At 47.2% G+C, this 15,664-nt stretch overlaps 1 protein-coding gene across 2 annotated transcripts in view; it reads left to right on the plus strand.

The window, feature by feature from the left end:
• Nucleotides 1-15,664, plus strand: part of STYXL2 (serine/threonine/tyrosine interacting like 2) — a 122,356-nt gene that overhangs the window by 89,242 nt on the left and 17,450 nt on the right. The gene's annotated exons all lie outside the window — the stretch shown is intronic.

Here is a 15,664-nt window from a genome sequence, read left to right on the forward strand (position 1 = left end):
GGTGGCTAAGCTTATTGTGGTGAAGCAGTTTGCTCACATACTTCCAGCTGGTTGTAGGGCAGGGGTGGGCAAACATTTTGGCCTGAGGGCCACATCTGGGTATGGAAATTGTATGGTGGGCCATGAAAGCTCACGAAATTGGGGCTTGGGGTGCAGGAGGGGTTGAGGGCTCTGGCTGGGGGATTGGGCTCTGGGGTGGGGACAGAAATGAGGAGTTCAGGGTGTGAGAGGGGGCTCTGGGCTGGGGCAGGGTGTTGGGGCACAGGGGTGGGTGGGTGAGGGCTCTGGGTGTGTTGACTTTGGGGTGGGGCTGGGGATGAGGGGTTTGGCATGCAGGAGGGTGCTCTGAACTGGGATGGAGGGGTTCAGAGGGTGGGAGGAAGATCAGGGCTGGGGCAGGAGGTTGGGGCATGGGGGAGGAGTAGGGAGCTCAGGGGTGCAGGCTCTGGGCGGCGCTTACCTCAAGCAGGTCCCGGAAGTGGTGGCCTGTCCCAGTGGTGGCATGTCTCTGGCTGCTACGTGGAGGCATGCTCAGGCAGCTCTGAGCACTGCCCTGTCCACAGGTGCCACCCCTGCAGCTCCCATTGGCCATGGTTCCTGGGCAATGGGAGCTGCGGGGGCAGCACTTGGGGTGGGGACAGCATGTGGAGCCCCCTGGATGCCCCTACACGTAGGAGCTGGAGTAGGGGACATGCCACTCCTTCCAGGAGCCACACGGAGCCATGGAACACGTGGAGCGGGGCAAGCCCCCAACCCCGCTCCCCAGCTGAAGCACCAGAGCATGACAATCCCTGGACCCTGCTCCCCGGCGGGAGCTCAAGGGCCAGATTAAAGCATCTGAAGGGCCGGATGCGGCCTCCAGGCCAGAGTTTGCCCACCCCTGTTGTAGGGACTGGGTGCTCAAAAACTGGCCAGAGTCCCTTGCCGACACAGACTAGCTGATCGAGAATTATTTAGCAGAGGAGATAGCTCTGACTGTCTCACATGAGAACTACCTGAGGCCAAAGGGGCCCCTCAACTGAACGGAAAGCCCACCAGGGAGCAAGCAATCAGACAGGGTGGTCTCAGAAGTACCCGCCTCTAAGGGGACCAACAAGCTGCTGAGCCCTGGACCGGGCTGTTGTGGGAAATCCCAGTATCTCAGGCCCCAACCTGGACAAAGGCCCTGGGAACTCCTGTGAGCTCCTCCACTGGGAAGCCAGGAAGGGAGAGCAGACAAGTCAGATAGGGAAGGCTCATGGCCAGCAGCCACTCAGCTGGCAGCAGGAGCTTGTTTTTCATGTGGGCACTAGGGTGACCAGATGTCCTGATTTTATAGGTACAGTCCCGATATTTGGGGTTTTTTCTTATATAGGTGCCTATTACCCCCGCACCCCCTGTCCTGATTTTTCACTATTGCTATCTGGTCATCCTAGTGTGCACCCAGCTCACAGGTAACATGAGTGCCTCTATTTGGAGTGTGTGGACAGGGGTGGATAGCAGAAAGCCATGCCTGTAAGTGAACTCCAGCTAAAATAATGGTCCCTGTGCAAATAAATGAAACTGAGGTAATGGGGCTGGGGAATTCTGGGCGTGGGAAGACCCTAGTCCAGGACATCTTCACCCCAAACCCTGAGATCCCCTGGAGAGACTCTTCACAGAATCACAGAATATCAGGTTTGGAAGGAACCTCATGACGTCATCTAGTCCAACCCCCTGCTCAAAGCAGGACCAATCCCCAATTTTTGCCCCAGATCCCTAAATGGCCCCCTCAAGGATTGAACTCACAACCCTGGGTTTAGCAGGCCAATGCTCAAACCACAGAGATGTTAAAAGCTATCCCAGTGCACATGTGCAGTTGACTCTAGGGAAAACACAAAGTCCCTTGCAGAGGGGCTGGCTCTGAAACTAACCTACCCCATTATCTTGGGTCAGGATTGAGAGTATTTCTCTGAGGTACTGATAGGGTTTAAACCCTAACTCCAGACACCCCAGAGGGAGTAGCTGAGGGGATCATTGGTAATGGGAGCCCAAAACCTGAAATGCTAGTAGGTGTAGATGTGGAGCTGAACCCTGGAAAGGGGGACCTGGACCAAGGGAAGCTCCTTCAGAAGGACCTCCTAACAGCAGAGCAATATTGTCCCCCTATAGGAGAGGGACATCCTAATCAGAGAGACAGACTTCATAAAGGACCAGAGGGAGGACGAAATCTTGAGCCAGACTTAATGATAAACTGTCTGTGATTAACAGGGAAGTGATAGACCCACAGCGAGCAGAGCGGTACCCCCAGTTTGAGCTCCAGGCAGAGTGACTGTACCAGTTGGAGAAAGACCAACTGACAGTGGAAGTTCAGTTGCAGCTGCTCATTCCATAGCGTCGTAGGCACGAAGTCACGCAACTGGCTCATGCTGTCCCCTCTGTGGGCCACGTCAGTCCTGAAAAGACCCTGGCCAGGATTTTGGATCGCTTCTTTGGCCAATAATTCACCAAGAAGCTAGATTTTTACAGCTCCTGTCCCAAGTGACAACTCTTAGGACCTGAAGCGGGGACAAAAGTCACTCTGGTCCCACTCCCCATAGTCACTGTTTCATTCGAAAGGATCAGAATGGACCTCATTGGATCCTTGGGAAAAAGTGCAGCTGGGCACAAATACACATTAGTGAAAGTTGATTATGCTACCCTCTATCCTGAGGCAACCCTTTTGTGCAACACCAATGCAAAAACTATTGCCACTATGCAAAAAGTATGCAAAAAGTCTTTGACAGAGTAGCAGTATCTAAGGAGATCCTCACTGATCAAAGCACCAACTTCACATCTTGGCTACTGAAAAGATATGCAATCTTAAAAAAAAAAAAAAAAAGACGTTACATAGATCTGTCTATCATCCACAAAGGGATGGTCTGGTTAAACAGTTCAACAAGACCCTGAAAAGAATGTTTAAAAGATTTGTTGCTGAGTACCTCTGTCATTTCAGTCAGCTGATCCCTCCCCTGTTGTTTGCTATTTGAGAAGTCCCCCAATCATCAATTGCAGGGGTCAGCAACCTGTGGCACGCGTGCCAAAGGTGGCATGCAAGCTGATTTTAAGTGGCACTCTGCTGCCAGTCAGGGTCCCGGTCGCTGGCCCCGCTCATCCCACTGCTGGCCTGGATGGACGGAACCCCAGGCCAGCAGCGGGCTGAGCGGGGTTGGCGGCCGGGACCCCAGTCCGGCAGTGCGGGCGGAAGACGGAACCCCAGATCGGCAGCGTGCTGAGCCGCTCAGCCTGCTGCCGGTCTGGGATTCTGTCTGCCAGCCCCTGCCAGCCGGGGTCCTGGCCACCGGCCCTGCACAGCCCGCTGCCGGCCCAGGGTTCCGTCCATCCAGGCCAGCAGCAGGATGAGCGGGGCTGGCAGCCAGGACCCCAGACTGGCAGCAAGCTGAGCCGCTACCGGTCTGGGGTTCTGTCTGCTGCCCGCGCTGCCAATCTGGGGTTCCGGCCACCAGCCCCTGCCAGCCGGAGTCCCGGCTGCCGGCACTGCTTAGCCCGCTGCCAGTCTGGGTTTCCATCAGGGGCCCCCTGTAAATGTAAAATTTATTACTGGCACCTGAAACCTTAAATTAATGAAGACTTTACACGCCACTTCTCAAAGGTTGCCGACCCCTGATCTATTGGATTCTCCTTGTTTGAACTCTTATATGGGAGACAACCCCAGGGAATTCTTGATCTGATCCAAGAGATGTGGGAAGGATGGAGAATGTTATACAATGTGCACTGAAACTCTGGGAGAGGCTTGAAACCCTAGGAGCTTTTGCCAAAGAAAACCTCCTGAGTGCTCAATGGGCCCAGGAGAAAGCCTACAACAAAGGGTGCATATGCACATATTTAAGTTGGGTGATCAGGTACTATTTCAACTCCCAAGTACAGAGTCCAGGTTATTTGCTAAATGGCAAGGACTATATGAAGTAGTATGGAAAGTTGGGCCAGTTAACTACGATATCAGGCAGCCCGACAAGAGGAAACTTATCCAGGTCTACCATGTTAACCTTCTGAAGTCATGGAATGAGCAATAGAGCTTATTTATCATGTCTTATCTCCCTGAGCCAGAACTGGGGCTCCAAGTGCCCAACTCACTGGACCTTGACCCTGTGCAGAAGGGGGAACACTTCCACCCGGACCCAGTGACAAGCCTCATAAAGACCTTCTCAACGGTGTTTGTCTCCCGGCGGAGCAGATTCATCTCATGCACCACCATATCCAAACAAAACTTGGGCAATTTGTCCAACAGGAGAATCCATGGTCACTCCTAAAAAAATGCAGGATGCCATGAAGCAAGAGGTCTTGGCAATGTTGGAACTCGGGTCATTGAAGAATCCCGCAAGCCTGGTTGTATTGGTCCCAAAGCAGGACAGTAGTATTTGGGTTTGCATAGACTTCAGAAAGGTCGACACTGTTTCCAAATTTGATGCTTACTCCATGCCCCAAGTAGAAGAGCTATTAGACCAGCTAGGTGAGGCCTGATATATCACCACGTTAGATTTAATGAAGGCATCTTGGCAGATCCCACTCACGCTGGAGCACAGGAGAAAACGGCCTTTGCCACACCATTTGGCCTCTATCAAATTAGGACTAAGCCCTTTGGTCTCAGTGGTGCCCCAGCAATATTACGGTGTCTCATGGATCAGATTCTTCAACCACATGGCTCGTATGCAGTAGGCTATTTAGGTGATATGGTCATCTACAAGGAGGAATAACAAACACAAGTCGACACCGTACCAGGTCCTATAGGGGGCTGGGATAACAGCAAATTTATCAAAGTGCAAGTTTGGGAAAAAAGAGACCATCTGCCTGGGATATCCTTTCGAGAAGGGCCAAGTCCAGCCCCTCATAGGCAAATCCAGGCCCTCAAAACATGTCCACACCCAGTCATGAAGAAGTAAGTCCAAAGTTTTTTGAGCCTCGTAGGCTAGTACTGCTGATTTGTGCCAGGGTTTTTGATGACAGCAGCCTCCTCTCAGACCTCATCAAGGACAGTAGCCCCAAGAAGGTGCACTGGTCTGAGGCCTGAGAAAAGGCCTTTAAGAAATTGAAAGAGCACTTGTGTAAAGAGCTTGTCCTGTTCAGTCCTGACTTCTCAAAAGAGTTCATTTTACAAATTGATGCCTCAGAAGTGGGACTAGGTGCAGTACTGTCCCAGGAGACAAATGGAAAGGAACACCCTGCACTCTATTTGAGCTGCAAACTGTTCCGTTGGGAGCAGCTCTATTTCGTGATAGAAAAGAATGGTATTACACCCTGGGAAATCCATTCAAGCTCATCACCAGTCATGCTTCCTTAATGTAGTTAAATGCCATGAAGGACACAACTCCCCAGGTTATGTGGTGGTAACTGTCTCCCCAGGTAACATCTTGAGGGGGTGTGCGTGTGATGGGCTTTACAAACCCCACATTAGACAACAAGGGGGTTAAGGAGTCACTCTGGGCTCAGTCTGCCCCACCACATCACACCTGCAAGGCAGGCACAGGCTGGAGGAGGAGTTAAAAGAGAAGCAGAACAATTCACTTGAGGGCAGACATAGGAAGAGAACAGACCTTCAACCCTCAGTTACTGAGGAAAGGGCCAACGGAAAGCAGGATCTTCCTTGATAGCAAATGCCTGAGGTAAGGGAGGGTCTGATCCTGATACACCCTGAAAGGGAGGCATTCCCCTCCCTCTCTTGTTAAGAGTTGGTTTGTGTTAATTCCCCTTGCTTTTTGTTTATGGACCAATCTGGAAGGGGAGAGACTTGGAAGTGACCTGGCCAGAGGGCCAAGTCACAGGAAGAGATAGGACACCACAGACCCGGAACAGCCTGCAGCAGCAGACCCCAGTGAAGGGCGAGCTACCATGTCTGGCCATGAGGAGTCGCCAGTGTTGAGCTGACCTCCTCACATAATAGAAATTCTCCAGTTTCTGTGGGAGTTGGGGGGATGTGCTGAGGTCTGTAGAACATGGAAAGGTGATGAAACAGCTTGTGTGAGAGGAAGAGGTGGTGAGGTTAATGGAGATTAGAATTTGCTTGGAAAATATGGGAGATTGGAGTGGGGCCTGTGGGAGAGGGTGAAATTGATGAAGGGGACATGGAAAGGTTGTGAAGTGACATCTGTGGGAGACTAAGAGGTTAGCAGTTGAGGGTGGGGGGACTGGAGTTTTTGGAATGTGTAGAAATGTTGTGAGAAATTGCTCCTTCTTGTGTGTCTGCTCCACTCTGCATGGCAGTATGGACTATGGCTCCACCTTTTCCCCTCTCCATCCCTTTTTGGGCAATTTATTGTTCAGAGGAGCTGCCATTGTGTGTGGCCCTTGTTTAGGCTGCACAATGGGAGAAAGAGGCTCCTACAATCCCTCCTTCTTGCACACTTGAAGAGATGCTCACAATCTAGCCCTAGTAGAGAGAGGCTGATTTATGAGGCAGCATAATCTTCTCGGTCATTTTAGAGGTTCAGATAGTCTGCCTTATCATCCCTTTAAAGTTTTTTAGCTAGACCACATTGGATGTATATACTAGAAAATGAGACTATAACAAGTATACGTAGTCATGACCCAGGGAGAACCTTTCTAAATGTAAAGAATGTTCTGCAGAGCTTCTGGAAAACATAGGGTTAATAAGTACAGGGCTTGGAAATAAACTATATGTGCCCATATGCCCTACCAGAACTTCTCTGAGAGCTGCTGTCTTGTTATCCAGAAGCTCAGTTCTCATTTTAAAGAAAAGTTTCTAGTTGCAAAGAAAACCTCACAAATGTGAACTGAGTGTAAAGGATGCAGAGGTGTCTATGTGAGTCTTCAGGGAGTCTGAGAGGTGTGGACTGTCCTAGTCATCTCAGGGAGGTGTTAACTCACATGCACAGCAATGATAATTTAAATGTCAACGTTGTTTGTATTTCATTCATTGTGCAAGAAGGAGGGGGAGGGTCACAGATCTGCACAATTGTTTTATTTTGGTTCCACAAGTAGGTGGCATTTAGGTGATACCACCATGTCTTTTGGAATATCTGTACAGTCTACTGTGAGCAATATCTCATTTTGGCAGCTCACATAGAATATCAGGATTGAAAGGGACCTCAGGAGGTCATCTAGTCCAACCCCCTGCTCAAAGCAGGACCAATCCCCAATTTTTGCCCCAAATCCCTAAATGGCCCCCTCAAGGATTGAGCTCACAGCCCTGGGTTTAGCAGGCCAATGCGCAAACCACTGAGCTATCCCTCCCCCCTCACATGAGTGGAGCTTATTTTGTAGACAGAGCTTAGAAGAGTCCCACTTTTTTTGGGCTCTGTCTGATTCCAGATACTCTAGGCGTCTCTGCACTCAGGAGCAGTACTGATTCTGTCACTTCCCATTCATTCTTCTGTTACAATCACCCTGGCCTCTGTGAGCTCCTGCCTGCACCAACGTCTTCACCTCTCTCTCTCTCCCCCACTTCTCCCAACAGGTGTTTTTCCATGACTTCCATTCCCCCATCAAGCTGTTCACAGTGAGCCCCATGATGTAAAAGGAAAACCCTTTGAACACCTAAAATTTCAGCCAACCATACTGCCTCCAAATTAGTCAAAGGCAACCAACAGGTTAAAACACATTTCAGAGTTTCTAGGCCAAGCTGCCCTGGAATGATGATCACTGTTAGGAAAGTATTCATGTAAAATACTAGAAAGGATATCACCTCCATTTTTGAATGCTTATATCTTTCAATTGCCTTGTCTGGTTTATTGATTTGCCTCAGTCTTCCAGAAAAATTCTATCCTGGCATAAGATCACAACACAAATACCTAGAAAGATAAATCATACCTGTGAAATTTCAGGTGGAGTGGTTTACCTTTGGTGAAGTTATGTGCTGGGAGACAAACTGGGTTTATAATGGAAAGCTAGCCTCGTCATTAACTATGGAGAGACCGATAACTCTCCATAATCAATCAGTCACTTAGACTTCTTTATAGCATCCTTCATGCCAACACGCCTGCGTGGTTTATAGTCATTAAATTAGAGAATGCACCACACAATGGACAAGGCTAGATCCATAAATCTTAAGACCTGATTCAGACTTACTCAAGGACTCTGAACAAGTAACCATGAGAGGGAAAATGATTCCATTCACAAGAGGGGACTGGAGGCATAAAACTGAACCAAGGGAAGGGGGGTGATGCTGGCAGGAAGAGAGAAGCATTTAAAAGAACTTACCCTCTATAACATCCCCCAACCAGCTATGGCATCTGCTCTCAGATGGATGTTGGTTTGCAGCCTTGTAGTCCTTTTGGATTTCTCAGTACTATTAGATGCCCAAATAGTCAAGTAGCAAAAAATGCCCACTTCTATCTATGACTGGTCAGGAGATTGCACTTCATACTGTCAGGAACACACCTGACCACAGTGGTCCACACATTCATGACCTCTAGGCTTGATTATTGCAGTGTGTCATATCTAAGAGTGAAACCATATGTTCTAACTGGTCCAAAATGCAGTAGTCCATCTGTTTAGTATCACTGTGCTCATGTCTCCCTGGTGCTCTGCACTCTGCATTGACTCCCCATTGAATCCAGAGTTCAAGTCAAAGTCTCTGTCCTGATGTTCAAAGCCTTCCATTGAATTGGCTAAAGATCTCTCTCCCTTCCTGACCACAGCCTCTCACAAAAGCTGCCATGAAACTGCCAACTAAGGAGGGAGGGACATGGGTTTGGGGGACAAAAATTTCACAGGAGCTGACCTAGACTATGGAACTCATGAACAGATGATAAAATGACCACAGGCCTCACTACATTCAGAAATAAGTGCAAAAGATAATTCTTCAATTTAACTTTCCCTCTCTAATTACTTCATACTCTCTCTCTCTCTGACGGACACACACACACACACTTTATGAATTATTCAAGCTTATGTTTAAGTACTTAGGATGTGTTCAGATTCTATGGTGATGGGGGTGAGATGGATAGAGATTGTTGTGCCAGGCATGGGCACCGTACTCTCTGAATTGGATCCAAAAATATTGCCCAGGAGTGCAAATGGTTAGGGGAGATTTCAGATATGAAAAGCAGGAGGCTCCCTAGAGGGTGAAACCTCAGTGGCAGAACAGACTCCACAAGCATGATGGATAAAAGCCCACATAAGACTTTGGTATGTGAGCAAGCACAAGCTGACAGTTGCCCTTCAGGAATCCAGTGGAGGGCCTTCACTTTTGCAGCAGTCGTGAGCTGAGTCTGGTTACTGGGAGCAGTTGGACCTGAACTGTTGTAACAGTTGCCGTGTTGTATCCTGAAGTGGATGTACTTGGTTGTAATAGGTGTATAAAGTTTGTAAGTCACTTTGGGATGAAAGAGGCTATATTAACTAGGGCCCTACCAAATTCATGGTCCAGTTTGGTCAATTTCATGGTCAGAGGATTTTAAAAATCATAAATTTCTTGATTTCAGCTATTTAAATCTAAAATTTCATGGTGTTGTAATTGTAGGGGTCCTGAACCAAAAAGGAGTTATGGGGGTTGGGGGGTTTCAAGGTTATTGTAGGGGGGGGTGCTGCTACCCTTACTTTTGTGCTGCTGCTGCTGGCGGCACTGCCTTCAGAGCAGGGCAGCTGGAGAGCAGCGGCTGCTAGCTGGGAGCCCAGCTCTGAAGGCAGAGCCACCGCCAGCAGCAGCACAGAAGTAAAGATGGCCTGGTATAGTTTTGCCACCCTTACTTCTGTGCTGCCTGCAGAGCTGGGCCCTCAGTCAGCAGCCGCCATTTTCCGGCCGCCCAGTTCTGAAGGCAGCAGCACAGAAGTAAGGATGGCGCGGTATGGTATTGGTGCCCTTACTTCTGCGCTGCCTGCTGGTGGGGTGCCCAGCCAACAGCAGTCGCTCTCCAGCCCCCTAGCTCTGAAGGCAGCACAGAAGGGTGGCAATACTGCAACCCCCCTAAAATAATCTTGTGACCTCCTGCAACTGCCTATTGGGTCAAGACCCCCAATTTGAGAAAAGCTGGTCTCCCCCCCTGAAATCTGGTCCTTTGTGTGTTTTTACCCTATACTATACAGATTTCACAGAGGGAGACCACATTTCACGATCCATGACAAGTTTTTCCTGGCTGTGAATCTGTAGGGCCCTAATAATAAAGGTTAGCCGTTATCCTCATGACTGGTAGAAGGGGCATCTTTTAAAACAAAAAAAGATTTTTTTTAAGTGGACAGAGATGCTTCAGACTCACCTGCCCTTCACATGCACTCTCTCTCTCCCCCCCCCCTTTTGAAGCAGGTTTAAGTCCATCTACTTTTATATTTTCAAAAAAAAAACTCATAAAAGAACCATAAATATAGTAACTTGCTAAAATGAAAGCTGTTCTTTTCTACTCCCATGAGACTTCTGCCTGAGAGACAGACAGAGAGAGTTCATTTCTTTGAAGAATCCCTCCTCTGTTAAAGTAAAGCTGCTATCTAAAAGCAGTCTTCAGGGCTTTGTTCTTGTCATCATCTTGACCTGGGTTTGTACTTGCTCCTTTCTGTATTGCTTGTGGAAATGCACAGGGTGTGGTATTGGAAGGGGCTGGGGAAGAGGATTTGGCTATCACTGGCAGGGCAGAAGTCCATGTTTGGAACAGGGATGTACTTTGGGATCATAAAAGGTTACCCATCCAAACCACCAGCAAAAATACTAGGGACATAGGAACTTGCCATACTGGATGAGACCCAAGGTTCATCTAATTCAGTATTCTGTGTGTGACAGTGGCCGGTACCAGACGCTTCAGAGGAAGGAGCAGGAAATGCTGAAGTATGAAGTTATTCCTTTCCTATCCTGAAGGAACTTTCTTCCTAGTCTCCATTGGTTAGAGTTTGGTTCATGCCCTTAAGCATGAGTGTTAATATCTCTTCCAAATTTTGTTATCCTGTCCTGTCTTATTCACCATTGTGCAAGGTGACATGGAGAGGCAGAGACAAAAGGCATGTCAATACTGCAGTGAGCCAGGGGACCCAGTGTAGAGGTTCATAGCATTGTCCATGTAAATGTCCAACCCAACACTGTGATGGTATGGATAGATGCTGCCCATCAACAGTCAGTGATGGATCCCAGCCCTCATTGAAGAGATTGGCAAGGATGTGAACTGAGGAAGTGGAGAACAATGCTGAACTCAACAGGAAGAATTTTTCTATGAGGAAACTGTAAGAAGAGCAAGTTGGTGAGTTACTTGCTATTGTCTGGTCTGCATGTAGCTGCTAGCCTGGGATGAGGAGGTAGCTTGCAAAAGACCTCTTTTGTCTTTCAGATATTTAAACCTTGAATGTATTAGGAAATGGACCCTTGACTGAAAGTGGTTTTCAAGTACCTTTTTCTTTGAACCATTTCAGAAAATGGTGTAAGTGCTAGTGTAGACCTGATAAAAGTGTTTCCAATTCAGCTTCAAGAAGCGGTTCTGAGATTTTCTTCCATTGAGGCTCAGTCATGCTTTCTGGAATAGTACTGAAGTCACTGGGAGCTGCTGGGTGTACAACACTATTGAAAATCAGGCCACTGCCTAAATATGGATTTAGGAGCCCAACTTTAGACACCCAGTTTTGAAAATCATGCCTCCCACCCTCCATTCTGTGATGTGAGCTCACACACACTGGCTGGTGTTGAGCTATTCTCTCTCTCAATGGCTAGAAGAGGAAAAGGGGCTAATAATAATAAACCAAAGAAACAAGTAACTTTCCCTGATTCAACTCAAGATCAGAAGTAAGCAGAACTGCAAGGCAGTATCAGACTGTACTATAAACAGGTGCACCTCTGAAGGTCATTTTCATCTTGCTCTTAGAATGTTTCTCTGCTTAGTAGAAAGTTCTAATTCATCTCTTTTTGCTCCTGCTGATCATCTTAAGAAGCTACCTTTTTATTTTATAACAAACCTCCTTAAAACTGGAGAACTTATATACAATCATAGAAATGTAGGGCTGGAAGGGACCTCAAGAAGTCATCAGGTCCAGTCCCCTACGGTGAGGCAGGATGAAGTAAACCTAGACAATCACTGGCTGGTGTTTGTCCAACCTGTTCTTAAAAACCTCCAGTGATGAGGATTCCACAATCTCCCTTGGAAGCCTATTCCAGAGCTTAACTACTTTTCTAGTTAGAAAGTTTCTCCTAATATCTAACCCAAATCTCCCTTGCTGCAGGTTAAGCCCATTACTTTTTGTTCTGTCTTTAGTGGACATGGAGAACTATTGATCATTATCCTTTTATAACAGCCCTTAATATAATTGAAGGTGGTTATCAGGTCCCCCCTCAGTCTTCTTTTCTCAAGACTAAACATGCCCAGTTTTTTTTCCTCCACCTACCTTCATAGGTCAGGTTTTCTAAACTTTTTTATCATTTTTGTTGCTCTCCTTTGGACTCTCTAATTTGTCAACATTTTTCCTAAAGTTTGGTGCCCAGAATTGGACACAATACTCCAGCTGAAGCCTCACCAGCTGAGTAGAGCAGGACAGTTACCTCCCATGTTTTACAGTCAACATTCCTGTTAATGCAAACCAGAATATTAGCTTTATTTGCAACTGCATTTCTTTGTTGACTCATATTCAATTTGTGATCCACTTTTTCTTTTGTATGGAAGTAGCAACATTTACAAGGTAGTAGAAAGGTCTGAAATCCATTTGAGGGCTTCAGGAGATGCAGAATGCACCTTTGCTTTAGCTCCTGGAAACGAAAAGATGGGTCACTTGTTCACAATGTGTTCAATGGTTTGGAAGTTTCTGTATTTGCACTGTGGCAAATCCTTGATTCACCATTGTGCATCAGGCGTGCTCATCTTCCATGTAACGTCCTAAAACGGTTGATGGTCATCTACTGCCTTCAGTGGAGCAAGAAACCAGGTGATTTGATAGTGAGATCATCTATGAAGTGCTTGTTGTTTATGTCAGAGCCTGCCCATTGCATCCGCCAGGTGTCTTCTGGATTGAAGTTGGATGACAGAAGAGCTTCTCTAGCCACCTAGAATGGTCAGCAGAACTTAAGGTGAGTGAACAAGATTTTCATGGAGGGGGAGCTTTTGGTAAGCAAGAGCTTTCTTGTGCTCGTGCAATGTACCAACCTCCCAATGGAAGGTTGGAGGAAGAATGTTTGCAAGGACTGGAAGCCAAGGCAGCGATGTGGACTTCAGGGTGCCAGTTATAAGTCTCCTAGCCACATTTTGGCTGGATATTGATGAGGTCCATATGTGAGCTTCTTTCATGCACACTTGCACAGTACTCAGCAGTGGAATAAACTAAAGCAAGCATTGTCGTGCATAGCATTTGGGCATCACAATCCCAGCTAGAACCTGCTAGTTTTTGGATGATATTGAGGTGACGCTTTGTTTTATGGCTTCACATGTTGCTGATCAAGGGTGACTCCTAGGTAGCGGGGGTTAGAATTGTGGGTGATTACCTTGTCACAGAAGTTTACATACATCATCCTCTGACTTGTAGCTTCAGAATTGCTGCTATGGAAAACTGATTACACCATTTTTGATGGATTGGGTTTGAGCCACCAATACTAAAAGTTGTTTTCCATCCTCTTCAGATCATCACAAAGGGTGTCTTCCACTTTTTTGAGTGTTGTGGCCTGTATCGCCAGTCCCAGGTCTTTGGCATAAATGAACTTGCAGCCTATCATTTTGGGCACATCACTTATATATAAGTTAAAAAGGGACGGTGCTGGTACTGGTCCCTGTGGGAGGCCATTGTGCAGTCTCTGCTTTTTGCTAACCTGACTTCTGAGATGGATATGGAACATTCTGTCCAAAAGTATTGATCTAATGACAGGAAATGTCTGGTTGCACTGAAGGTTAGATAGCTTCAGCAGTAGCCCTCTGCATGGTGATGAAGTCCTAGGCTGATGACAAGTTGATAAAAGCTGTGGCCTTTTAATTTTCCGCTGTAAGCTGGACTCAATATGTGTAGTCAGTGCAAGCACCTGGTCACAGCAGCTTCACCCTGCAATGAAACCTACCTGTTCTGGAGTGACTCTGGTCTCGCCAGGATCACCCGCTCCAGTAATTTGTGTGTTGTACAGAGGAGAGAGAGGGAGAGCAGTAACTTTGAGGTCATCGGGCAGCTTTCCAGGTTTTAAAAAGGTCATGACCTATGATCGTTTCCAAGCTGTTGGGAATTTGCTGCTGGTGATGACTTCTGTGAAATGTGCTGCCATCCAGTTGCACCCTCTCGGCGCAAGATATTTAAGGAAGTCCAGAAGGATGCCATCAATGGCATCTGCTTTTTCTGCTTTGGTAGCAGAGAGGGCAGTGTCAGTCTTGGCTCTTGTGAAGGATTGACAGAGACTTGATGAAGGGGCACTTCATGCACAGGATTCCTTCAGAGCTGTTTTCACTCCTCTTTTCATTTGTCAGCTTACAGTCATGTTTGAATTTCTTAGTAGGAGGCTGGCAATGCTGTTAGCAGTGACTTGAAGTGTCTGTATTTGTGATGGCGCTGCTCTACCTAAGCGCCACAGACGAGCCCATGCTTTACAGCTTGAGTTAGTGAAGTCTTTGGCCTCTACCCTCTCTGTCCAGTGTTGTCGTCTTATAGAGTCCAGTGATTCCAGTAGAGCAGAGACGAAGCTTGGGTCACCAGTAGCTTCATACCCCCTTAGGAGCGTTTTGCTTTCTGGGCTCCAGCATGGCATAAAGAAGCTCCTGAAATACTGGGGGATATTCTTCTTTGTGGCTTTAATAATAAGCTCTGAGAAGCAGTTGAAGTTTCCGGGCTTTAGTAGTCTGCTACTGATGGATCTTTCAACAGCAGTAGAGAAACCCAGCCAATTCACCAGTCTCAGGTTCCAGCATGGAACTGGTACACTGGTAATGAAAGGGAGTTCAAAGTTATCAGGGTTCCTTCCCCACTCTGAACTCTAGGGTACAGATGTGGGGACCCGCATGAAAGACCCCCTAAGCTTATTCTTACCAGCGTAGGTTAAAAACTTCCCCAAGGTACAAACTTTGCCTTGTCCTTCAACAGTATGCTGCCACCACCAAGCGTTTTAAACAAAGAACAGGGAAAGAGACCACTTGGAGATGTCTTCCCCCAAAATATCCCTCCAAGCCCTACACCCCCTTTCTTGGAGAAGGCTTGATAATAATCCTCACCAATTTATACAGGTGAACACAGACTCAAACCCTTGGATCTTAAGAACAATGAAAAATCAATCAGGTTCTTAAAAGAAGAATTTTAATTAAAGAAAAGGTAAAAGAATCACCTCTGTAAAATCAGGATGGAAAATACTTTACAGGGTATTCAGATTCAAAACACAGAGGACCCCTCTGGGCAAAACCTTAAAGTTACAGAAAACAGGAATAAACCTTCCTCTTAACACAGGGAAAATTCACATAAAACAAAAGATAAACTAATCCGCCTTGCCTGGCTTACCTATACTGGTTGCAGTATTGGAGACTTGGATTAGGATGGGTTGGAGAAGATGAATTTCTGTCTGGCCTCTCCCAGTCCCAAGAGAGAACAAACACGTAAACAAAGAGCACAAACAAAAGCCTTTGCCCCCTCCCCCCAAGATTTGAAAATATCTTGTCCCCTTATTGGTCCTTTGGGTCAGGTGCCAGCCAGGTTAGCTGAGCTTCTTAACCCTTTACAGGTAACAGGATGTTGCCTCTGGCCAGAAGGGATTTTATAGCACTGTATACAGAAAGGTGGTTACCCTTCCCTTTATATTTATGACAAAAGTCAATGTGTACCACCATGAGCC

This window comes from Lepidochelys kempii, chromosome 1 (assembly GCF_965140285.1).
Source record: "Lepidochelys kempii isolate rLepKem1 chromosome 1, rLepKem1.hap1, whole genome shotgun sequence".
NCBI lineage: Eukaryota > Metazoa > Chordata > Testudines > Cheloniidae > Lepidochelys > Lepidochelys kempii.